The following is a 24,296-nucleotide window of genomic DNA, read 5'->3' as shown; positions in this document are numbered from 1 at the left end:
GAAAATTTTGTGGGTAAGGAATGGGGGTTAGTTTGTATTTCTTTCTCTCCAAGATGGGCGAAATTTAGAGGAGGGGGTGAAAACAAAAATTGCAAGAAGGAGGGGGTGGGGATCTTGGAGGTTTCTTAATCGGGGAGGGATGGAACACACACTCAGTTAGCTGAGAGGCTACTTGTTTAATTTTACTTTACGGAACTGCACGTTCCACACCTAGGCGGCGAACATGTATTCAAATTTGGCTCCTTTTCGTACACACAGATTTGCTACATGTATCCATCTTCTGTCAAATGCCGCGCAATGCAGCCTTCTTCTATCACATCTGATCTTCACCCGTAGTTGGTGTTTAAAGAAAGCGATCAGATCATGATCAGAAAAAGACAACACCCCCCGGCAACCTTGCAGACGCGACGTCCAAATCACCATTCTCGCCATGGCCAGGATCGTAACGTAGACCATTTGTCTTTCCCGGTCCCACGGCGGCCTCATCTTGTCAACAACATTGAATACGGTAATTGGGCGAGGATGCTCAGGATCGATGCGAGCCGTCACTTCGCTGACATACGACCAGTACTGGCGGAGTTCGCAGCAATCAAAAAAAGCATGATCAGTAGTTTCTACGGCCATTGTCCCACAATGAGGACAATCAGGCGACTCCAAAAACCCAGAACTGCATTGTATGTTGCTGAGTGGAAGTGCATTTCGGGCCAATCGCCAGGTCAGAGAGAACTCCGAATTGTTCAGATGACTCGAACCTGGCGCTCAGCTCCACGCGGAGCGGATCTCATTCTGCTGCCAACCCAAATGTGCGCATAACGAGTCGGCGGCGGCCCCCTTCACTAGATCCCTGTGGAGTTCCCTACGAGTAGCAGTCACAAGGTCGCTGGACCTTGGTAGTTGTTTTAGCGCGGCTTGGCACTTTTCATGTAGGTAGATTCTTCCCGCGGCCGCGGCTCTCGATAGAAGGATCGAGAATGAGGTCGGGGAAGGCGGCAGTAACCACGGGGTGCCATGGTTGGTCATCTTGCATATAGTGGCTCAGGAAGGCCAGCCTCTCAGCATCTCTATGACACTTCAAGTCTGGCATTCCCAAGCCTCCCTCACACGGACGTTGAATACAGACCTGTCTGCTCACCCAGTGTCTTCCTCTGTCCCAAAGGAGCAAGGACAAGAATTCGACAAAAGCTTTTAGGTATTATGCAGGCAGGGGAAGTTTGGCCAGTCGGTAAAGGATGAGAGGAAAGACGTAAGTGGCGCACGCCTCAGCTCTACCCTTTAAGGAAAGTTTCCTAGGAAGCTACGAATTGACTGCAGCCTCGACCTTTGACCATACCTCCAACCAATTCTTGTCAAGCTGGAGACCCAGTCCGACTCACACGCCGAGGATCCGGACCAGGCCATCTGTCCAGCTGAAGGGCGCTGGGAGGTTTGCATTGCCACTCCAGGCGCCCAACCTATCTAAGTTGATCAGCGCGGCTTCCGTATCGTCGTCTATTCCCCCCTTCTAGGATCGTGTGGATCAGGTGCAAGTTGTTCTGAATCAATCTCCCCTTCACAGCGTAGTTCTGTTCCGGTTCAACCAACTCGTCGATAACAACCTGCAGCCGAAATCTTCAACTCTGTGTTTAGCAGAGTTATGGGCCTGCTTCATTGCCTATCTTTCTAAGCCTAGCTCTAACTACTTAGCCTTCGTAACGCTCGCTAGTCTCGCATAGAAAGTCCTGCTTAGCTAGTTCCTGATTAACCTTATCACCCTCCCCGTAGCCCGGGCTAGTTTCTGCTCTAGCTTCTTCTTCGTCTTGGCCTTATCTAATGCGAGGCGCTGGGCATACTTGACGTAGAAGCTTCTGATTTTGGCTTTGAGACCTAGATACTACACTTGTATCTTGGCCAAAATTCGCAATTGTATCTCAATCACTTCGGACCTTGTGGTTAAATTAGTCAAGTCTTAATTGTTAGATTTGACGCACTGCTGCCAAAATTCCTTAGTCCAATAACTCAACTCTTTGCTATTACTCTCTCAACTTCAAAAAAGCACTTCTGCTGATCGAACTCACTTCTTCAAAATCCAACTCCAAAATGAACACCCTCTCTGAAAAATCAGGTCTCTTTTATCTCCAACCAGTAACATCTCATTTGCATATCAGGTGGTAACATTGCAGGCATATAAAGAGATAAGGCGGCCATTTTTATTTCTTTTTTCTTCATTCATTTTTGGGCCACTCAGATTTGTACAAGTTGCACAAGCCTGTTTTGTGACAACTTATTAAGCATGTCAGACGACAGGCCTCTATCCAATCATGGGCGACAGAACAAGAGCAAGCTAAACCCATGAAATAAATAAAAGGTTCAGTTCGAAATTCTGTCCAGATTCCCGAGCTCAACCAAAACATTCCCAAATTCGACAGATGCTGCACTTCCATTTCTTGTTCTCTTTTGGTGGAGGAACAGTTCTTCACGACTGCGACAATTTTTTTATTTTTGTAACTTTTCTCCACATTAAAAAACGACCCTGGTGTCTAACTCTGTCCCGTGGGGAGGCATTGTAAATAGGTACAATTGCGAATGACTTATCAGTTGAACCTGAACAAAGTCAGAGATTACATCGACTGAAACATGAAAATGCCACTCAAGATGAGAACAGTAGTCTGAAGAACCCAAATAATACAAATAACCAATCCTCATCTAAAAAATTCTGAAAAGTAAATTTTATTTATAAATTTAGAAAATTAATAAAGAATACAAAAAATATAAAATATAGTTCAAAATATACATATGATACAGATTGTAAAAAAAAAAAAAAAATTTCGACACTACCAGAACAGACATCTGACCAATTCAGTGTCAGAGTTCATAAAAGACAAGTATGGATGGGAACTGGTCAGGTCTATTCTGACATTCTTAAAAGACTAGTTAGAAAAACGATACAGTTACATTCTAACAATTGCACTTGCATAGAAATTAATGCTGGGACAATTAATTTGAATCGGAATATAAAATCGAAAGAATCGGAACTTTTTGAGCTATCGGTATCAGTATCGGAATCGGAAAATTTTGTGCATGTTTTCCGATGCCAAAAACGATTCTTTTAATTTATTCGATTTTGTTTAAAACAAATTCTTCCACAAATGAAGCATGCATGGTCCTCCCGTGAGTGCGTAGTGAACGAGGCATAAAAAATGACTAAGTTCAACATTTGCCGCCCCCCCCCCCCATTTAGCCCCAAAAGTCCCCAGGGGACGTCAAATCCTGTTGAAAATGAACAGTTTTAGGCCTTAAAATATGTAAATTTGCGTTCTGCACCATGCAAAAAAAGAAATCACTAAGTCCATCATTTGCTTCCCCCTCCCCCCAATTTAGCCCCAGAAGTCCCCAAGGCCTTAACATATTTAAATTTGAGTTCAGCACCATGCAAAACTGCTAAATAGACATACACAGAAAATTTTGGACAAATATAGTAAAATAATCCCAAAAATGGAGGGTTTTTATTAGCCCTAAAAGAGCCCCTGGGGCACACCCAAAAATTATCGCAAAGTATAGACAAACAAAATTAAATAGAAATCAGTTAGTTACAACTTTTCAGAAAGTTTTATAAAAATCCAAGGCATAAATTTTTTTAATAAGCACAAAAGTGTCAATTTTAGCCATTTTAACCTGAAAGGCACCTCTAAGGGGGAATCGGATTTTTTCCGGAAAATCTGTTCTGTTACTTTTTTACTCATATCATGTTTAATGTTTGTACAAAATTTCCAAAAATTCCAAGGCATAGTTATTGAGAAAAGAAAGTTTGGACAGACGAACGGACGAACGGACATGGGTGAATTGTCGGGGGACCCACAATATTTATTGATTTTAAACAGTAAAATTAAAATCTATAGATTCTTCCGTAACAAGTGTTTATTTTTGTGTTAATGAAAATATTTGCGCGTATTTTGCACGTGGTGCAATGGAAAAAGAGGTGGCTGGTTACTTTTAATGCATCTAAAACTGAGCTTCTATCTTTACATCATCATCAATGCTCTGATCCCTGTCTGGCATCAATTGAAATGAATGGCTCTCGTTTATATATATATATATATATATATATATATATATATATATATATATATATATATATATATATATTAGGTTGGTGCAAAAATAATGTATTTTTTTGACGTATATATCTGATAAAAACGACATTATTTTTGCACCAACCTAATTATATATCTATATATATATATATATATATATATATTTTTTTTTTTTTCAAGGAAATGAGTATTGGTTGAAGAGAGTTTGATATGGGTATCTAAAATGGTCCCTAATTATCATGTTTGAAACCGACGGTACCGATGATCTATCTCATCTAAACTGGTTACTTTTAATGCATCTAAAACCAAGCTTCTATCTTTTCATCAATGCTCTGATCTCCATCTGGCATCAATTGAAATGAATGGCTCTCGTCTTGGGGAGGCTCCATGTTTTGACAAGCTTCTGGGATTGACCTTTACTCCTGATCTGAAATGGAACACATACATCAAATCCGTTGCCAAGGTCACTGGAAAAATGGTGGCATACTTCTACCGCTCCGGTAGATATCTCACTGCTGATGCAATTCTCTACCTAGGTACTTTCAAGGATGGAGTAATGTTGCCACATCTGGGCAGGAGCTGTTAGAAGCAGCTTATCCTGCTTTGACAGAAGTTCACAATAGAGTTTGTAGCCTAGTGGGGGGATGCCCTTTTCTCTTCTTGCAACTTCTTTCTCACAGAAGAGACGTTGCGAGCCTGTCTCTGCTTCATCGTTAATTTCATGGCAAGTGCTTGTCTTAACTCCAATCTATGGCCCCCCTGTTCTGACTTTCATGAAAACATTCGTCTAGCTGAAACCACTATCAATAATTTCCCCCACTCTTTGTCTGTGCATAAGCCTAAATGTAGATTCCATAAACAAAGCTTCTGTCTTAAAACTGCACGCCTGTGAGACTCTCTCCCATTTGTCTGTTTTCCAGCTGACTACAATTTGGTCGTCTTCAAGTCCAACGTAAACAAATTCTTGATGAGCCATCCCCTTAGGTAATCCAATTTACCAAATTTTCACTACTAACGATTACTATGATGTTGTCCAATTGACTGCTGTGCACTCATTGACTCTTACCCTTGAATGGCCTCCGGGCCTTGATAAGTGGTGAATACTATGTAAAAAAAAGAAAAAAAAAAGAATCCAAATCGGAATTGGTAATTATATCGGAATCGAAAAAATATGAGCCTTGTACGTACCAACGTATCGTCACTAATATAAATAGTTGCTATTTCCTATTTCAGCTTTATTTCAGTTTTTATGTGAGGAAAATCCAGCTCCCCAAAAACGGAAACTCTGTATTGGAACAAAAACAAAAATTGCTTCAGCCTAGAAAGATTTCTCCTTCACTGACTGAGGATAGAATAGACCAAGTGTAGCTGAGAATACCTTGAAGAAAACAAGTGCAAGGGAGATAACTTCAATATCGATCCAAGGGAGGCAACTATTCTGCTTTTACAGTTAAATGGTGTTTGACTTTATAAATGAAACAAAACTGAATTTTTTAGGTGAGGATTGATAGAATGTGTTATTTGAATTATTCAAGCATCTGGATTATTATTCTCACAATGATTTAGTCGATGTAACCTCCGAACTTCTTCACGTTTATCCTGTCAAACTTGGAGATCTTTCTGTCAAACTCGGGAATCTTTATATTTTATTTATTTATTTGCAGACTATGCTATGCTCATCTTTTATTGTTGTCGTTTTAACGATATTTCGGCCAACTAATCTTATGCCCGTCGCCAGGTTGTTAACCGCGACTGGATAGGAATGCTGAATCTTCAACTGTATCTTCAGTAATTCCATAGTTTTTCAGGATGGCGCAAAAAATTAGTTTTTTGAAATTCCAATTTCCTTTCACACACCATTACAGCAATAATCATATATTATTATTATAATGATATTTGAAAACGAGGCTACATTAAAGGGAAGCTACTCTTGTTAATTCAATATATTTCTCATTCCGTGGAATTTCCACAGGTCCTGCAAGTTTACATTATTATTATATTGTTGAGATTATTCAAACTACTGTTGGAATCTTATTTTCATCAACTTTTGGCCGATATAACCTCTAACTTTCTACATGATTATTTTATTGAACTCGAGAATGGTAAATTTGCACAAACTCTCAAACACAACCCTTTATTTAATCCACATCCTGCCAGTTATGAATTTCGACAGGTTCTGCTATTTGAACTACTGTTCCTAAAGAAGGAAGAAAGATTCCAGAGATGGACAGAACGATTCCAAAGTTTGACAGAAAGATTCCAAAGTTTTACAGAAAGATTCCAAAGTTTTACAGAAAGATTCCAGAATTTGACAGAAAGATTCCAGAGTTTGATAGAAAGATTCCAGAGTTTGATAGAAAGATTCCAGAGTTTAGCAGAAAGATTCCAGATTTAACAGAAAGATTCCAGAGTTTAACAGAAAGATTCCAGAGTTTGATAGAAAGATTCCAAAGTTTGACGGAAAAATTCCAGGGTTTGGAATTTTAATCTTGATCTTAGCTTAATGCTTAAGCTAATCTACATCTTATTTTATTAATACCGTAATAATACCTAGACATGGCCGCAAATAGTAGCCCCTTGCGTCCAAGTGACGATATGCTTTGTATTAAATTTTGACGAATATTCGCAAGCAAGATTTTTTTAAAAATAAAAGATATTTAAATAAATGGGTGTCTTTCTGAGTGTGTTTTTTTTTTTTCATAAAAATAAAAATTATAAAAAGATTTCTATCTTGTGATACTACATTTCATCTTTATAAAAATAAAAGTTATAAAAAGATATGTGAATAAAATAATATATTTTTTAAATCTCGATTGTTTATACTTGTGATTTTACTATGCATAAAAATTGCCTCGGCCTAGAAGGATTTCTCCTTCACTGACCATCGATATACATCGCACCTTAAATAAATATTAAAAACGTACAAAAAAAACATGGCCCAAACCGTATAGAATGAACTTTTTTTTATAAGTTTTATTCAGTCTTTATTTGAATTTAATGGACTGTTTTTTTGTTTTTACTGTTTTATTCTTTTTATCAAACAAAAATAGAACTTTTATAATGAAATATATATTATGGACTGTTTTTAAAACATCGAAATTTTAAAATTAAAGTTTTATTAAAAAAAAAAAAGACAAGGTGTTTTTTCTTTTCGAGATCTTTTTTTTTTTCGACATTTATTACTTTGAAATTTTATTCAACAATGAAATGATAAAAAAAAATATTTCGTTAAACATATTTAAAAAAAATTATTATAAAATATCCATAAAGTCTATTTTTTATGTCTGTAAAAATTTGTTGAAAGTTCAAATAAAATTTATAATTTGATTGAAAAAAAAAAAAATCTGTTTTTTTTATTTTATTTGTTTTTTAAATAAAACTAACTTTAATTTTAAAATTTCGATGTTTGAAAAACAGTCCATAATATATATGTCATTATAAAAGTTCTATTTTTATTTGATATAAAGAATAAAACAGTTATTAAAAAGTTCTGTAAATATATTAAAAACGCACTCAGAAAGACACCCATTTATTGAAATATCTTTTATTTAAAAAAAAATCTTGCTCGCGAATATTCGTCAAAATTTAATATTTAAAAATATTATATTCAAAATATATTAATTGTCGCTGAAGTTAATGTTTTAAAGAATAAATATTGAATTGTCTTAAAAACGCACACAGAACACCCCTCCCCCCCAAAAAAAACACGGTACATAAAAATCAATCTTAGTCGCAAAAATCCGAAACAGAAAGAGACACCCATTTATTTAAATATAGGCGGTGTCGTCTGCTACAGGGTATCTATTCTTTACTTGGTCCGGAATCTGTTACATATTTCCATTGTATCGACGCCCAGCATGAATGGAAACCTTATGATATTATTATACCATCTGTTGTTGGAATTTTTTGTACCAATAATTATGCGTCCTCTGTTTACATTTATTATATTTTTATTCTGGTTCTTATATTTGATTTTCTGTATTTCGTATCTTTTATGATTCTTAGTTTTGTATATTTTGGGTTCGTACAAAACTCCCTTTAATTTGAATGGGAGGGCGGTGCTAGCTCCCTGATGATAATGTCACGAGTCCCAGCGTGAAAACGGGCTCTTTTGTATTCCGGCGGCCTGGAGAGTGGACGTGAATTCATTGCCCGGTGCAGATAAGGAATTTCCAGAGCCCTCCTTCAAAGAAGTATATCCCGGCAACAGAATACCCGGATGTGACAAAGCAAACTTCTGAAGACTTTATTTACGTTGCTACGGCTTGCACGTATTTGGAAGGAGTGTAATTTTTAAAAGACTTTAAATTGAGAAAAGAAAAAGGCACATGCCTGACTGCCATCAATTTGTGAGGACGTTCCTAAATTTATTGCATTTGAGAGAGTAATTAGAAACTACTCATATTTGAAATATAATATTGCATTCGTTCATTGATACGACATTTTCAATATAAGAACCAGCATTTTTGTTTGCATTATATCTTGTTACTTTGGCATTCTTTGTTTTTGTGTTTAATGCCTGCAAAGGGAAAAATTTGCAAACTTTTTGTAAATAAAATCTCTTCATTTTAAAACAAGACCTTTATGTTACGTTGTCGTATCATAAAATGAGCGTTTGTTGTATATTGGTTGAAATTGGAATGGAGATGATATATTAAAACGTGTCTATTTATAAAGGATTTAATGTTTAATTATCTTACCAGAGTTAATGTCGTTGGTTGTGTGTTCGTCTAGTGGTCTTTCTATTACATATGTTCATATGCTGTTAAGTGTGAATATGTGTGTGACGTGTCATGTATCTTCAACATACCTTCTGCCATTTTGTTGGTCCATCTGGAAATTCTCGTCTGGGAAGGAGACTTGATACCTGTTTTTGGGGACGAAGATTTATTTCACACCAAGACAAGAAATTGGTTCTATAGTTTTTTTATTCACCTTCCAGTTTGTTCACAGAAGATTGGAAAGTGAATTTGGCCTTTGTTGTAGGTCTTATTTCTACCACATCAGCGTTTGTCCCCCCCCCCAGCGAACGAGAGGAGACAATGGCGAAGCCGTCCGCTCTCTTCCAAGTCCCAAGCAAATCTTCTCGATTCAGCTAACCTGACCACATGACTCCCACGCAATCAAATCAGCTAATCTTGACTTCCGGTCAACGTGTCTACACTATAATTAACACTCTCCCCCTCTCTCTCTCTCTCTCTCTCTCTATCTCTCTCTTTCTATCCATTCTCTAACACTTTATATTTTATTCTTTAACTCCCCCCTTTTTATTTCATCCTTTTATTTATTTTTCTGTAGGCTAGTTACTTTCGCGTCGAATTTATCTGAAAGAGGATAAATTTCTGACACTTTAGACAGAACAGATACTACCCTTGAATCCTAACCAGAAGACCAACAAGGTATATTTTAGTTTCACATACGGCCCAAAAGCGACATCATTTATTTTTTTTTGTAGTATTTTTTTTTTCTTTTTTTACATTGCGCCTTCGGTGATTGGGAGATCCTATTTATTAAAAAGGAAGATAGAAGGTGATAACTACGGCTATGACAAGAGAACATCCTTTTTATTATTTTGACTCTCGAGTATATATCAGTTAATATCTTATATGTTTTTAGACAGAGTAATGTGGTTCTCAATTGATTAACTGTGTCTAACTGTATCGAATATATACTCGAGAGTCAAAACAATAAAAAGAATATTCTCTTGTCATAACCCTAGTGATAACATACTACGCACATTAAATTAGCGTCTCTATGTACTAATTTAATGTTTGTAGTATGTTATCACCATCTATCCTCTCTTTTTAATAAATAGGATCTCCCAATCGAATAATTTATAATCTGGAAATTATAACACATATGCATACTTACGTTAAAGGTACTATGGCATTAATAAAATAAGATTTAGGTTAGTTTAAGCATTAAGCTAAGATCAAAAGAAACGTCCGCTGTAACCTCCTACCTAAAGAAGGCCAGAGGTTACATCGGCCGAGACGTTGTGAGTATAACAACCAAGATGAGAACAATAATCTAAACAATACAAATAATACAATTTTTTTTAAGGAATTCGCTCCAGACAAAGCATGAGGCCACTTGATGTAAGGAGCTAAAAAAATACTACTTCCTAACCTTGCCAATGATAAGTGTCAGATGAATTAGATTCTGACTGAGAAAACAGCAATTCTTCCCTGTTTGCCAGAAACATTGCTCAAGGAATGTGAGGCCTAAAGGACAAAATAAGGGAAGTGAGAGTTATGAGGCTGCTGAAAATAAACCCGTGATCCACTTCTTACTCTCCTTATATCAGGTATCAATCCTCATCTAAAAAATATTCCTAAATATAATAATCTGATTTTCTTATTAAAGATTTTCATATTTTTTAGTGTAGTTATTGGGGTGTACCACCATTTTTTTTTTTTTTGTTCTTAGAAAAAAAAAAACAAACAAAAAAAACTGTCGTGATAATTGAGATGATTGAAACAAACGATAAAAAAACAAATGGCTCAAAAAGCTAACCTCTTCCTTTCTCCATTTCGTTGTCATTCATTCTCCTGTTCACTTCCGAAAACAAGTTAGTTTTCACAGGATCGTGTTAACTCAAAATATCTTCAACCAATGAAAATCGTTTTACGTAACATAACTATCCTGTGTGAAATTAAGAAAATTGAGGAGATGAAAGAGACTGTGACGAGGGTCATTGACATGATCACACAAGAGGACTTCCATGGGGCCTTCCAGAAGTTGTTGAAACAGTACAACAAGTGCATTGTCTGGAAACTTATTGAAGGCACCCTGTAGATCATTTATGACTGCTACAAATTCTGTTAATGTACCATTGTGTTAACTTTAAATGTTCATTTCTGGAGATGTGGTGTAATACTCCATCTGTTGTCATGATCTCATTTCTCCCAGTAATTACCTCCTCATTTTTTTTTTGGGGGGGGGGCATGTAATATATGTTTATTGATCATGATACCAACCTCCCAGGCATCGCCTTTTTTCTTTGGTTAGTTTAGTGTAGTACAAGTTTTCTCTGGTATTACAATATCCTTTTGTTAGGTGTTGCGGGGTAGATAGTGTAGTACCTGTTCTGTTGTCATGAAAGCATCCTTCCAAGCATTTTTCTCTTCTTTTTGGGGAAGAAGCTGTGTTGTATTATCAGGTGGATTTGATATTATAAAACAGTTGTGTTATCGCGTACCAAAAAGGTACCAAAACGGTGTATGTTGTATGATCGTCTAAATGTTGATATGTGTACTTGTACACATGTCACTGAATGTCTATTGTTGGTGATTCTTCACTATTTGAACCCTAGAATTATTGTTGCTGTCTATTTATGATATATCCATATCTAATTGTTCATATATGTGTGTGTGTATGTGATACATGTATTTTGGACATACCTTAACTTCATGTGTCGTTGGTCTTGTCCACCTGGAAGTCATCTTGTTCTTGGAGGGGAGGCTGGAACCTGTTTGGACGAATATTCATTCACTCCAAGACGATGATTGGTTTTATATAATTTTTTATTCACTTTCCAGGTGTCGATCGCAGAAGAATGGAAAGTGAATGTCTTCGCTTGCGTGGTTTACTTCTAGGTCTCTATTTTCACACACATCAGCTCCCTCCCCAGTGAAGGGGGGGGGCGGATGACCTGTTAAACTGTCCGCTCTGCTCAACATCCAAATTCCAACTCTCAATCTCCAGCTAACCTGATCACGTGACTCACACGCAGATCCGATCAGCTGACCAGCCCTTCCGGTAAACGGCTACAATATGATTTACCATATTTGGACAGATCTTATAAATGTTCTTCATATTCATCTCCCGTCCATCTCACCAGTTAGAGAGATAGATAGACCGAGATGGATAGATGCAGAAATAGATGACTAAATAGATAGATCAACACTTTCTTGTGTTCAACCTATTACATAACAGCTGTAGTATCTGTTCGTTTGTCATTATATCAACCTCCCAGGCATCATTTCCTCCTATTTATGTTAATTCATCATATACACAAGCGATTGTATACTACCACTGGTTATATATTTTGCAAGCATTTTTTTTTTTTTTTTATTACATTTTCACCCCAAACAAGGCATATTGCCACTTTGGTGTAGGGGGCTAGTATCAGGGACATAGGCATCAGGGGTACTGTGTAGGGAGTTCGGCAGCAAGATGTCGGTACACGTTGCACTTGAACTTCTGCATGTCAGTATAGTGGGGGAAGCAAGGACCCTGCAGGGAATTCCAAAGTCTAGCTGTCCTGGGGAAGAAACAACTGGAGTAGAAGGCTCTCTTACATCTAGGGATCTCTACTGTGAAGGGGTGGGATTTAGCTGCTTGTCGGGTTTGTCAAGGGTATTTACGTTGAGGGGGCACAAGTTCTTGCAGTTCGTCAGAGCATTCACCATTAAAGTACTTGTAGAAAAGGCAGAGAGATGCAACATTTTTTCGATGGGACAGGGGCTGAAGTTTAGATGACAGTTCAGAGCCTATCGGATTGGTGACTCTCTTTTGAACCTTGTCTAGGATGGAGAGACTAGTGGCAGATGCACCAGCCCAAATATGACAACAATACTCCATACATGGGCGAATGGTGGCCTTATAGCATGGTAGAGAGAACCTACCTTCTTCGCAGCAGCGGTCCTGGCGATACTCTCGATGTAATTGTTCCAACTCATGTTTCCTGAGAGCATTAGGTCGAGGAGTTTAAAGGATGTACTCTAGGCACCGCCAAAACTGGGGGGGCAGGTCAGTACTTTTTGACGGACCGTCTTTTTAAAAATCTACCAAAAATCAGGTAATTATCCGATCAATACGAAATTTTCAGCGATTATTAGGAGAAGAATGAACTTTATAACAGTGTACTTATTTTTCATAAACGATATTTATATATATATATTTTTTTGCTTACAAAACCCCCCCTTGTTTTGAAGTGGGAACAAATATGCTTAAAATAATCATCTGAGACTGAAATCAACATATTGTGTTGTAAGGGACAGAATTATAGATTCAAAAAAAAAAAAAAAAAAAAAAATTGTTTGCATACCTTATTTTGACGTCTGAATATCAGAACTTCGATTGTGTTTAATTATCCCGCTTTTGAGTTTTGAAGTGTGAAATTCGGTGAATATGTTAAGTAAAATAATTAATTTAAGTTAAGCAAAACAAAAAAAAAATTTTTTTAATATTTATACGAAAAAAGCTATTTTAAAATTTTTGATAAATAAATTAACAATTTTTTTTTAGCGAGCCGAATAATGCATGACCATTATTAAACAGGGCATGCTTTGAATAATCGATACCCAAAAAAAAAATTCGATAAATATTGTGCCCTTTGTGTTAAAAATAGCATCTTTTTTTTCGATCCCGTTTGAAAACGTTTGCCGCCTTTGACTATGGTGGACCAAACGCGCTGAAATAATTTTTTTTTATTCTGCTTTAAATTGCCCCCCCCCCATTTTGGGGAGTCTGGCCCCCACACACATACACATTAAAAACCAAACGCATACAAATGGTCACCCATCTGGTACTGGCCAGCCTCAGCTTAATAATGCATTGAAATTTTCGTCACTGAAAAATAAGTTTTTTTTGGCCTGTTTGGTCTTCCATAGTTTGCTTTTTATCAGACGAAAACGTAAACAGAGTCGATCTGAAGTCTACGTCAACGCGAATATCTGGTTACCTATATGAATAAGTGGAATTATTTGAAATTCAGGTACTTATATTATAATATTTTTGCATATTCTCTTAGAAAATCATCCTAAATCTTAGTTAGACAATAAATAAATTAATTAATTATTTCAAAAACCCTTTTTTTTAAATATTTAAGTACGTTTTTTGTGCAAGACAAAAAATGTCAATTGTTAACTTTTTGGGAAAATTTAACATTTAAAATTGAATTAAAAATAGTAGAAAAAGTTTTACATTATTCTGTTTTCTATATGATAAAATTCAGGGTTTTATCTTTCTGGAAAAAAAAAGTTACTCAGAAATAATGGATTTTAATAAACGTAATTTCGTTTTAAAAAACAACAACAACTTGATTTTGCGGCCATTTTTGGCGGTGCCTAATGTACTCATAACAAGTATTGACACTTATATGGGGATGTGTGTGTGTGTGTGTGTGTGTGTGCATGAATATGTGTGTGTGTGTGTATATATATATATATTAGTGGCTACATGTATGCATGCATGTTTTTGCGTATATGTAGCCAATTATGTTTATATCGACGTATATCTAGGAAACTACCACGGTACAATCAGTATATAATAAACAAATACCGACCCAACGGGTTACGGGTCGTCTAATAAAATAAATAATCGTCTGTTATTTGTTTTCTTTAGTCATAGATGGATCAACAAGTGTGTCCTTGAACCGGGTGGTGGTGACCTTGTTAAAACATTCTTTTCGAGCGACCTTGATCGACGCTACATCATCGGCTCCGCGCTTGCACGTATGCACCAACGTTAATTTTACACAACTGTTCGCTTCGTTACCGGCTGTTGTGTCGAACGCACGCATAAATGCTGCGTTCTGATTGGTCAATCGGCCAAGCGTCCTTGACGATGCCCATATTTGGTCATTGGCTTCTTTCGCTCTCTTCACCTTGTTCTTCCTGAAGGACGTCCATTTTTTTTTTTAAACGGTGAAGGTTGTTGTGGTGGTCGGCTCTCTAACTCTGTCCGGCATATATTTTTTTTGTTGCACACGCAAGAATATCTCGCATTTTGACTGTAGATTGCGAACTTCTATTTAACTTCTCAAGGTACGATATTTTTGTTTATGTTTCAATGTTGTTTTTTTTCTCTCGCTTCTTTTAATGTTTCTTCGTTCCAGTCAGTCATGGTTGTCAAACTTGAACTTCATTTTAAAAAATTAAAATATATTTTCGTGCTTTTTGTGCATATATATATTACCCATATTTATTTATTTATTTTAATTAAAATAGTATTTTCAAGTTTTGCCTAATCTTTTAAATTGTTAGGTGAAAGAAAAGAATAATTGCAAAACGCCCTCCCCAGGTTAAGAATGGCTTTCTAAACAACGTTAGTCCAGCACGGTACAAATAAGTGTATAAGTCCCCCCCCCATGTATATATATTGATATTTATTTTATTTATTTATTTTTTTTGTTTTTGCTAGTCGTTTATTCTATTCCTATGGTCCTAAATGTCATATCGCAACAACAACAACAAAAAATTCGCATTTCGATTTTCTATCTAAAATCAAAATACGCCAACGCAAAACTAAAGGGGCGGACCTGAAGAATCTTGCCCCCGCTCTATTTATTTTTCCATTTTTAGTGTATATTTATTGACTGGACACTAGTCTACCAAGAAAAAAAAAAGTAGATGCTAATGCACTTGCACTAGGTGTATCAGAATTGTTGTAGGAATTTTTTTTTTTACCCCCCCCCCAACACGAAACTGCGAATAAAATATAAAAAAAACTCGTAATTTCTCTTAAAGTGGGTTGTTTATTTTCGTTATGGATTATACTTCCAAAATAAACTACAAAGCCGAGCAAATGCTGAGTTACGTCTGGTTCGTTAAATGCACAAGTACCGAAATATAATTTTTTATTTAAAAAAAAAAAAAGAAACGGTAATGAAAGTTTAGCATTTAAAAAAAAAAAAAAAAAAAAAAAAAAAACTAATTCGCGAAATTTGGCCAAAAAATATCGAGTGGTTCTAAAATGAGTGATCGATTTACTAGAATGTTGCATTAGAAACTGAGCAGTGAGCTGAGCATGAGCACCCACTACAAATATTTAAATATCGACTTTATTTATTTATTTATTTTAACATTATTATACACTGGTAGACTGGTGTCCATTCAATAATAATCCGCTGAAAAATTTTTTTTTTTTGAGAGACGAAAATAAAAGAAAATAGGGGGCAATATTCTTCAAGTCTGCTATTTAGGGTTAGGGTTTTGATAAAAAGGATGTCACCAATTGTATCGATTCCACATCCATTTTTCTTTTTTCACTGGATTTGTAATATAAAAAATACCATTGGTAAACCTGAAATATTTTTATTTTATTAAAGTACATTTTTTTATCGGACACTGTTTGGTGCGGACTTCGAGTCGCCTGTTCTTCTGGTTCACCTATTTGAATAGTTTATTCGGCTTTTCATGTTTTATTTATTTAAGACAATTACGACAGTCTGTCATGATTGTCAAAAAAAAAAAAAAAAAAACGATTCTGCATCCCCCCCCATTAAAATTTAGGACCTAAAATATTTTAAGATCCTAAATCCCATATTTACAGAACTTAAAATAACTTAACATGTCGACGTTTATTAAATCGGTTATAATCGATTATATCATTTGCGAATTAAAAAAAAAAATACGCCAACGCAAAATTAGGGTTAGTGTTTTTGTCTTTTTTTTTTTTTTTGTTTAAACAAGTGTTTTTATTTTATTTAAAATCACTTCGTTTATTTTTACTTTTTTTAATAAATTTTTAAGATAAAAAAAAAAGGGTATCAGAATTTATATTAACTACTTCTGCAGTTTAGGGACCGTTTTGAAATAATGAGGTTACCCATTTCGTAACGTGGGAGAGTGGCTCTGTTAACTATTACCCAACAATTTTTGATAAACAAAGGATATAATAGAGATTGAATTTAACTGAAGTATCAGTGACTTCAGTTAAATTCAATTACGATATGTGATACTTAGTATCACATATCGTAAACTGCACAAGTATCTTCATTCAAAATATAAATAGAATTTCAGATACAAAAAGTGAATTGTCTACAGTTTTTTCATTAAGTTTTTTTTCATCCTTTTTTTTTTCTTTCATTAATTTTTACTTTAAAGTCGATTTTACGAACCCTTAATTGCCAATAATTAGGGATGATGCTGAAGAATAGGCGACTGGAAGTCCGCAGCAAAATGGGTCGGATCTTTTGCCTAAAATAAATTTCATTGTTAATTATATAAATAATAAATAAATAATAAAAATTGTGTTCATATAGAAGGGTTTCCCCTCCATTGACGAAGGGCAAATTAACCTAAGTGTAGTAATCAGAACAGATACTACATTGTGATCTTTGTTCAAGGGTTCGAAAGTTTTGCAAACAAAAACAAATGACACCTTTTTAGTCCATACTTCGAATTTTTTTTCCATTTTATAGAAACTTAGATTTCAATTTTTTCCCCTTTCGAACGGAAAAAGTAACTTAAAAAAAAAAAAGTAATTTTTTTTTTATGAAATTAAAATGTTTGCTTTTATGTTGATGAACCGATTATTATATATATTTATGTGCGTATATATATATATATATATATATATATATATATTATATAACGTCATTGTCCCAAAATCAAGGGTACTATATCCTTTGTTATAAAAATGGAGTTTTTCTTTATTTTTTTTTCTTTAATTCATTTAAAAATTCTTAAATGAAAAACTTTAAAGTAAAACAAAAAAAAAAAAAAAACGATATTTAACATTTCTCGTCTATTAATAAAATTATGATCACTTCCAGTGTTTGTTTTTCTCGTCTATAAGTAACTTGCGCATTGTTTAATTTATAGTTTTATTTACGGATCCTGCTTTTTTTTTTTTTTTTTTTTTTTCTTTTTTTAAGACTGGATTTTGAAGTTAAATTCTAAATTTACGGCATTGTTTATTAAATTGTTAGGTGAAAGTACAGAATAGTTAGCACAGTGCCCCCCTCACCCTTATAATGTAAAGAATGCGTTTCTAAATCGTGTTACTATTTTAGTACGGTCCGTATTCTGCATAAGTACCACACTTTATTTGTTGGATTTTATATTGAAATAAAGATTCAGTAATTTACTAAATTAAATTACTAAATTTCATTTTTAAAAATGAAATTTAATCTACCAGAATGCATTAAAAGTTGAAAAGAAAAACGTCTTGTGACTTGAATTTTAAAAAGAATTTGAAAGCGTTTAAGTAAATATGATTTTAATAATTAACGATTATTTATCGTTTTATAACCATTTGGTTAAATTATTTATTTTTAAGCAAATTTGATTTAAAAATAATGGTGTATAGGCGACTCGAAGTCCGCAGCAAACAGTGTCGGATAAAAAAATATCGCAGTATTCATTTTTTATTTTCATAAAAATGAAGTTTCACTGTTTTGTATCCCCCTCCTCTCCTTGGTAATATAAAAATATATTTATGAAATTTTTATTTAAAAAAAAAATTATTGGACACTAATTACTGACTGCGGACGTCGAGTCACCTGTTCTGATTCTCACCAACATTAATTATTTAACGCCCAGTGTAGTATCTGTTCTGATACTTAACCGTTTTTGTCCTCGGTGAGTGAAGAATTCCTTCATGACTGAGACATTTTTTTATTTTTGTTTCTATCCCGAGGGCCCCTTTTTGGGAGCTGGATTTCTGACACATTAAAAACCGATCTTGTGGTTAACTCTGCCCTCGTGGATAGACGAGTAAAAAGAAACAATTTAATATTCAAAATCCTATTTAAAATACTCTCGGGCTGGTAAAGTTTATTTTAAAACGTTTCTATTGTGTGTAATTTCTTTGTGTGTAATTTAATTTTCGAACGATTACTTTTTATCAAAAATATTAGTTTCATATTTTAAAATTATTAGATGGGATTTTTCACATGTTTTCAGTTCCGACCACGGCAAGGGAAGATTGAACAAAGCCATAAAGCACTCATTCCTTCCCTATGTCGACAATGACTTTCCAAAATTTGCACGGGGATGTTAAAGTGCACAAGTCTGAAAAGCTGTTTTCCTAATATAGCTGTTCGAAAATAATTGTTCATAATTCAAGGTCAAATACATTGACATTTTGTATCTTTTTGTTAAACACGTTTTTGTTTTTATTTTTTTTACTATATAATAATAATAATAATAATAATGGCTAAAATCAAGTATCGTCCGTCATTGTTTACAATCGTCACCTGATCGACGATCAGGCTGATCGTTGTGGCACAAAAGGGACGTTTCCAGGGCATTTATCGTGAAGAAGCACAACGACGTTGTGCTTCTTCACGATAAATGCCCTGGAAACGTCCCTTTTGATTAATGTTTATCAGTCTTAAAACATGTAAACAAACTCGACTGTTTTTCCGAATAAAATATTTTAAAATCTGACAAACGTTAATCAGAAGGGACCTTTCAGGGCATTTATCGTGAAGCAGAAGCACAGACAGCTATCAGCTGATGAAAAACAGGCGGAAGTTCATTTTAACAATTTTATGTTGAAATTTGCTTTTAAATTTCAACTTTTTAAAAAAAAATTTTATTAGGTTTCTTTTATATATAAAAATCAGAAAAAAAAAGTTACTACCCCCCCCACCCCGAAAACTTTCTTTACATCTTTAATTTTTTTTTTTCCCCCAAAAAAAATTCTTAAACATTATTTTTAGTTCTCTCTTGGCAATGGTCTTTGTCTTAAAACAAACAAAAAAGTATTTTTCTTTATTTGTTAAATATAAATATTTTCAATAAAATACTTCGAAAAGTTTTTGGTGCAGTAAAAAAAAAAAAAAATCAATTTTACGCTAATTACGACATTAGAAAGTGGGGGATCAATTTACAACTTAATATATACATAAATTGGACCCCGACTTTTTGAATGAGATACCGAATAACTACAAGTATGTATACCAATTACCAATCGTATGATATACCAATTAAAAAAAAGTTATAGGCATTTAATGTCGTGTGCGGGCACAGCTCCCATGGACCAGAGGGTAGAACTGCTGACTATCAGCTAGATAGTTCGATCCTTGGTTCGGGACAGGTGCTCTGCTAGTCTATCCGCACTGAAGAGCTGTGGTACAGCGAAAGTCTCTGTGGATGATTATATTATGCAAAATGCTCAATTACGTTAGTCAGAGCAATTCTTGATAGCGGATAAACTTGTCCTGCGACGAATCAAGAGGTGATATCCCAAAATACTTTGCCAGTAGCACTTTTATATCCGCCACTACTCGCAATCAGGGATGTCTCGCAGGATTTGAATTAATAATTAATAGCAACCATTTGAAATTGGTCTTTGAATATTAAATCCTGTATTTTTACGGCTGCCTATTTTACAGTATTGTATTTCCTGTTTATTTTTATGCAAACATAGAATTAAATGTTAAAGTGTACTTTATCTTTTGTCTTCAGTCAGTGAAGAAAAAAAAAACCTGGGTTGAGGCAATTTTTATTTTTGTCTTGATCCAAGGTGCCCCTGTTCGGGGAGATGGATTTTTATCTACTTAAAAAAAAAAAAAAAAAAAAAATTTTTACCAATCTTATGATTGGTGACTGGTATAAAAAGTGCTGCGGGGAACAAGGAAAATACCAGTTTTTCCGCCTTTTTTCCTTATTAACGAAGTGGGGAGACGATTAATGATAGAATGACGTTAGAGTTGACCTTTCTTACAGATCATATGTATTGTTGAGTATATGCTACTGGGTTGAACCTGCTTCTCCCCATCTCCCGTAGAAGGAAGTTTCATGGGAATATCAAGTTCACAAGCGGTCCGCAGTCGCATGTATATTTCTATTAAAGGTGTCGACGGCTTCCTATTTGGTACAGACTAAGCTCCACGTTGGTTAACTTGGAGGTTCTAACGTGAACAGGTGTGTCAACGTGATCATGCCGTATATCAAAACTGACATCTAGCTCATTTCAATTCTGTCATTTCAAATTAGAACATGGCAGATCAAGTTCTTGTTTTTTATTTTTTACAAAAATAGTTATAACAGGTCTATTCAATCATCTTCCATATTTTTTAAAATCCCCTCAACCTCGACATGACATGCAAGTATACAGTAATATTCTTAACCAAAATGCACCACTTTGACTTTCAAACGTCCACTTACAATACAAACTTTTTCTTTTACTTTTTTTTTTTTTTTTTTTTTTTTTTTTTCTTTTTCAACCGGTGGCACAAGTAGTAAAAAAAGAATTTGCCTGGTTGAAGAATTATTTTGGAGTTTTGATGAAAATCTCCAGTTAGGCTGAAAAGAGTTTCAAAGAGTCTTGAAAGCTTAGAAAATAAAGAAGTTAAGAAAATATATATATATATATATATATATATATAGCAGGCTGCCCAGTGTTGCCTGGTCGTAAAATATGCATAAATATATTTTGATTCATACAGAGACGTGCATGCGAGTATCATTTTTCCTAAATAGTTCACTTGTAAGCAAAAAAAAAAAAAAATCTCTAGCTGAGATCAAAACCTAGACGGTCAAGTACGATAACCACTAGGTCAGCTTGACACGTTCTTTGAAAAGTGTTTTCAAACCTACTTATACTTAACATAAGGAATCTGTCATGTGAACGATTCATCCATGCGCATTCATGAAACGGTTGACAGATAAAAATCTGATCACATACCAATGTTTCAATTTTTACCCCTTAGCAGCCCCCTTTTTTCCAGATGAAAACTAATTAAAAGGTTTAAATTACCTATATATCAAGTTTCAAGTCTGTAGATCAAATTAGTTGAGCGTATAGATGCATAGATTGTCACTTTTATAGATAGAATCTTATTCAAATAGTCTCCATATATAATATTTAATTGCAGAAATTGCCCTCTGGACCAAATTACTATAGGTTTGCAATAACAGATGATACATACAAATTTATTATGTCTAAACTGTTATCCACCATCTTATGTAACTTTAGGACGCCGTTTTATACACATTTATTCATTATAAAATCCTAGATATCTTAGGAGAAACATCACGATCGCAAGCATCTTCAAAGGAAGAAGTTACTACTTTTCCCTCTAAATCTCAAGTCCTCATACCGCCGCCAGTCAACACCGGGAACTAATATACATACATATACCGCCCTGTCTACCTTCGTAACTGGCTCATAAACTCATGCACGAACTATTACCTTTGCGTTTCCAGTTACAAAAATAAGTTTCTCCCTAATTCACTTCCGGCAATTCTCATTGGCTGCAAGTTAACAAAAAAAAATACCTATTCAGGAATACACATCTTAAACAAACACACTGGACTTAAACATGGCAGCTCTCTACAACCTGCAATCATTTTAACCTAAAACCAATTTTTTTTCTTTATTTCTTAAAGCTCACAGTATAAATGCTGGTGTCTTCTGCTTTCCAGCTGACTACAATATGGTTGTCTTCAAGTCCAACGTAAACAAGTTCTTGATGAGCCGTTCCACTTAAGTTAACAAAATATTCCAAATTTCCATTACTAATGATTACTATATTGTCCAATTGACTACTGTACATTCTTAACCCTTATCCTCGAGTGGTCTCTGGCCTTGATAAGTGGTTATGCCTATGTAAAAAAAAAAATTATACTTTGTCTACCATATTAATGTTAAACTTTTTTCCTGCCTAAATAAACAAGCATGTAAGCACTAACTTGGAAATTTTACAAAACAGCAAGAAAGACTACGGAAGAAAATATATGCAGATATATATACACACACACACACACACACACACACACACACAGAGAGAGAGGTATCGTCATCATTGTAGCCATGCTAAACTTTTGTACTCATTTTATTTGGGTTGCAAAGTCATTTATGCCACCCGATACGTTTCAAGCGCGTTATTCTGAAGGCTTGTAATGTCAGAATTTCACCGTGGCTAAAGTGACTAGTGTTTCCCCTCCTACTACCGGGCAACGCCGGTTAACAGGTCCTGCTAGTTTCAAATATCAAGCTCGAAATATATATTACTTGGTTGCATCTCTATAATCGAAGGAAAAAATCGATTCACAATTATAATGCGCGTAAGACTGAAAGGAAAAAATATAGGCATTCGTCAAAATAAAAGAAAATAATTATGAACTGATTCTTTCCGTTGGTCATTGGTATGATTCAACAAGTGTGTGTATATATGATTTTTATTTTTTCAATCTTTAAGAATGTGTGGGTGGGAATATCTTCCATCACAAAACAAAACTTAGGTACTTATGTAGATTGGTCATCTTTTTAAACAAACACATTTCATGATATTTGAATTCTTTGAACTACTTTTTTCATCTTGAGTGCCATTTTCACAATGTTTCGATTTGTATTATCTCCACAAGAATCTGTTGTGCAGTGGTTGGAGTATTTGAAAAAAAATTCATTTGTAAAAGTGACCTTTTCCTGAAGGTAGAAGGTTCAAATCTCGGTGTAGGCGACTGGAAAATACAATTTCAAATTATTTAGAACCTCCAGTCATGGCTGACAGAACGAGAGCATGCTACCCCTGTAAAGTAAATAAAGGGTCCCATTCGAAAATCTGTCCAAATTCTTGAGTTTGACAGATACCTTCTAGAGTTGGACAAGATACACCTGAAGGTCGGGTTACATCGACCAAAACATTGTGGCAATGACACTCAAGATGAGAACAGTCCGAAGAATTCAAATAATACGGATAACTAATGTTCATCTCAAAAAATCGGAAACCTAATAATGCATTTCAGGTGAAAACATTACATACTTGTTTGTCCTGTTGAAATTTGTATAAATTACGAAAAATGATCCAGTAGAAAAATAATTGCAAGTAAAAATGGAATTAGTCGTGTTTAATCGTATGTTTTTGGAGTAAAAGAATTGTGCGATGAATTCGGTACAAAAAAACGACTTATTTCCCTTCATTTAAATAAAGGATCCACCATTTTTAAGCATGATCTTGGAACGTTTTTTTTTTTTTTTTTTACTATTAAAAATACGTCTAACACTGACAAAACATCAATCTACAAAAGCACAAAAACTTACAAAAACAAAAAGAACGTTAATTTATAATGTATAAAACTATACAAAAAAAAAAAAAAAGGAATATATTTAAATGCTTAGTTTTTCGAACATACATAGTTAAAAAAAATTTTTCTTTAAACGAAAAAAATTAACTTTGTGTTCTGGCCAAAACTGAATTTCCATATTCATATTTCAAAATGAATTTCTATTTTCAACAGATAAAAGTAAAACGCATGTCAGACATTTTAGTCAATCATTGTTTACCCGACGTTGCCCGGGTAAGAAGCTTAGCAAATAAAATGTAGTTAAAAATTTATTTTTGTTAATATAGGATTTTTGAAAGTACTTAATTTTATTTGCAATGAGTAAATTAAAAAAATAATTTGTATTTATCAATTATGTGGAGACGAGAAAAAGACAGAAAATTCTGATTTTTTTTTTGTTTGTTTTATAAGACGCAAAAACTAGAACAGTATTACGCTTCAGTTTCATGCATTTTGTTGAGGTTGTGTTTTTACACCA

General features: G+C 34.5%; 1 protein-coding gene across 7 annotated transcripts in view; it reads left to right on the top strand.

The window, feature by feature from the left end:
- LOC145266958 (pyruvate kinase PKM-like) overlaps positions 1–24,296 on the top strand; it is a 142,482-nt gene that overhangs the window by 16,943 nt on the left and 101,243 nt on the right. The window contains exon 1 of one of the 7 annotated variants that reach the window (XM_080122789.1): positions 14,535–14,842. The exons of 2 other annotated variants lie outside the window; for them this stretch is intronic. The gene's annotated coding sequence lies outside the window, so the exon portion shown is untranslated. Of the gene's footprint in view, positions 1–14,534; positions 14,843–24,296 lie in introns of those variants that run through there. 4 more of the 7 variants (XM_080122786.1, XM_080122785.1, XM_080122781.1 and 1 more) reach the window with 4 other exon arrangements.

This window comes from Euprymna scolopes, chromosome 42, assembly GCF_053919585.1.
Source record: "Euprymna scolopes isolate OS-2025 chromosome 42, ASM5391958v1, whole genome shotgun sequence".
Lineage (NCBI taxonomy): Eukaryota > Metazoa > Mollusca > Cephalopoda > Sepiida > Sepiolidae > Euprymna > Euprymna scolopes.
Note: the sequence above shows the minus strand (reverse complement) of the source record. Positions and strands in the feature narration are given on the sequence as shown.